The 3,238-nt window shown below is 40.2% G+C and overlaps 1 protein-coding gene across 3 annotated transcripts in view; it reads right to left on the reverse strand.

Moving 5' to 3' along the window:
• LOC106884444 (polycomb protein suz12-A) overlaps positions 1–3,238 on the reverse strand; it is a 98,315-nt gene that overhangs the window by 44,872 nt on the left and 50,205 nt on the right. The gene's annotated exons all lie outside the window — the stretch shown is intronic.

Below are 3,238 nucleotides of genomic sequence, written 5' to 3' on the forward strand. Positions count from 1 at the left end.
TAATACTCTGCAAAGTGCGGAGTTAAGAAAAGGACAATCTCTTTGAGCTGGTGCCATGATGAAAATGTATTCGGTACACTCTGTAAAGTGACTGGTGTTAAGAAGGGCCTCAAGAGATAGAAAGTGAGCTAAACAAAATGTACAAGTGAGGTGCAGTCATGCAACCTGTCCAAGAGAGCAACTGATTCTGACCATTACGATTTGTCCAACACCATTGCTAGCAAGGAAAGCAGATGTAAAACAATAATGATGATGATTAACAATAAACAACATATAATAATCCCTTCTGTTCTGTGTTATTTCCCTTTAAAAGGCTTTGATTTTAGTGAGTGTATTTCCGAGTGAGTGAATAGAAGTGTGTACAGATAGATAATATTGAGGTGACAATAGCATTTACATCAATATTATCTATTTTTAAAGTGGCAAGCTCACACAGTCATTACTGCACCAGAAAATTGCTTAGCAGCATTTATTCTAACTTCAAATGCCGCCAGGGTCGACTTTGAATTTCATCCTTTTGGGGGTCGATAAAATAAGTACCAGTTGAGCACTGGGGATCGATGTAAAAATGATTTTTAGTTGAAGCAATTGACCCCAGGACTTATTCTTTGTAAGCCTAGTACATATTCTATCAGTCTCTTTTGCCAAACTGTTAAGTTACAGGGATGTAAACACACCAACATTGGGACAAACGCACACACACACAAATATATACATAATATATAAGTATATAACGGGCTTCTTTCAGTTTCCATCCAGGCTATAGTAGAAGACACTTGCCTATGGTGTCATGCAGTGGGATTGAACCTGGAATCATGTGGTTGAGAAGCAAGCTTCTTACTACACATAATGTATCATCTTGTATATTTATGTATTTACTTATTGAAAAGCATAATGGGCAAACTATTTGAAAAATATGAATTATGTGACAATTTTTTTTTTTACAATTTGTTCAAGAACTATCCAGGGAAATACCATTATCACCAGGATATAAATTCAAAACTCCTCAATCTGTAACTAGTTTGATAAGTGCTAATGCATGAGACTCTCAGCACTTGAGTCACTCTTGCTTCTGATAAATATTTATAAATATATAAATATATATATATATATATATATATATATATATACACACACACACACACATACATACATATGTATGTATCTCTCTCTCTCTCTGTATGTATGTATTCCTCATGCTTCTGTTCATGTTAACTTATCCTACATTCCATAATTTAGTGGCTTGACAAACAGTAATCAATAAAATAATTATCAGGCTAAAAGAAGATTTGATCGATTAAACCTTTGAAGGCGGTACCCCAGCATGGCCACAGCCCAATGATTGGAACTAACAGCAGCACAATACAAAATGCAACAGGAAATGACTATTGTATTACAATTATTATTATCACTATCTCAGGATGTCATTGGCTCTTTATAAAATGTATTTCTATCCGCTTGACAAACCTTAATATGGCAGAGAAGAAATACTTCAAGCAACGTTTCTGGAATTTACTTAGTAGTAAATGCAAACGTGAGGGCGCAATGGCCCAGTGGTTAGGGTAGCGGACTCGCAGTCATAGGATTGCGGTTTCGATTCCCAGACCGGGCGTTGTGAGTATTTATTGAGCGAAAACACCGAAAGCTCCACGAGGCTCCGACAGGGGATGGTGGCGAACCCTGCTGTACTCTTCCACCACAACTTTCTCTCACTCTTTCTTCCTGTTTCTGTTGTGCCTGTAATTCAAAGGGTCAGCCTTGTCACACTGTGTCACGCTGAATATCCCGAGAACTACGTTAAAGGTACATGTGTCTGTGGAGTACTCAGCCACTTGCACGTTAATTTCACGAGCAGGCTGTTCCGTTGATCGGATCAACTGGAACCCTCGACGTCGTAAGCAACGGAGTGCCACCACAAATGCAAACATAGGACCTCACCTATGTAATACAAACATAAACACAGATATAAGCATGGGTGGTGGCTAAGAAGCTTCCCGACCATGTAGTCCTGAGCTCAGACACAGTGTGTGTGGTACTTTGGTCAAGTATCTTCTACTATAGTCGTGGGCCGACCAAAGCTGTCATCATCATCATCAAGTGTCCATTTTCCATGCTGGCATAGGTTAGACAGTTTGACTGGAACTGGTAAGCCAAAGAGCTGCATTTAGCTCCAGTCTGGTTGGGCTTAGTTTCTATGGCTGGATGCCCTTCCTAATGCCAAGCACTCCACTGAGTGTACTGGGTGCCTTTGACGCGTCACTGGCACGGGTGACTTCGGCGTGTCACTGGCATGGGTATCTTCGGCGTGTCACTGGCACAGGTGCCTTCGACAGGTCACTGGCAAGGGTGCCTTTTACGTGTCACCAGCAGTGAGTGGAAATAATAGTAGGGAAACTGAAATAAGTTCATCATGTGTGTCTTCACCCCTGACTTGATACCAAGTAATGATAGTAAACAACCGTCACCGTGATACTGGCCATGTTGTTCGTTCCCACTCTTCTGATGATGGGGAAATGTTACCTTGGTAACAGGAAGGACATCAAGCAGTAAAAAATATGCCTCAACTAATTCCATCTGACCCATGCAGGCAGGAAAAGTGGACATTAAACAATAATGATGATTTCATATGTGTGAAGGTGTGGAGCCTGGTGGTTAGGGTGTTGGACTCATGATCACTAGATCGTGGGTTCAATTCTCAGACCAAGTGGCATGCTTACGTTGCTCCAGCCCACTCGACTGTAAAGGGGTGACCCTGCAATGGACTAGTCATCCTCTAGCCAGTGGGGTGGCATCGGTTGAAAGCCAAAATGATGCAAAGCACATTGTGACAAACAATGTATAACAATATCTGATAGTCTGGTCATTCACAAGATCATGTCATACACACACACACACACACACACAAACACAATGAAATTTTAAAAAATCTACTTCAATCAATTAGTAAACAAAAACTCCCTCTTACAGTGTTTGAAACCCTTTAACAAGAGCAATCATTTTGAAGCCAAATGCTGAAAGCAATGTTGCTTTTACTAGCTAACTTTGAAGTGCCCACTCCCATAGAACCTATTTACAGTTGAGTGGACAGGAAATGAACCCTTGACTTTTCAGCCAATGGGTCAGTAGTCTATCAGCACAATCAGTTGCTAATTTACTTTTCATATAACCATAATAATGATTTGGTCCATGAGTGTGTGTGTGTGTGTGTGTGTGTGTATATATATATATATATATATAG

The sequence above is a fragment of the Octopus bimaculoides genome, chromosome 1 (assembly GCF_001194135.2).
Source record: "Octopus bimaculoides isolate UCB-OBI-ISO-001 chromosome 1, ASM119413v2, whole genome shotgun sequence".
Lineage (NCBI taxonomy): Eukaryota > Metazoa > Mollusca > Cephalopoda > Octopoda > Octopodidae > Octopus > Octopus bimaculoides.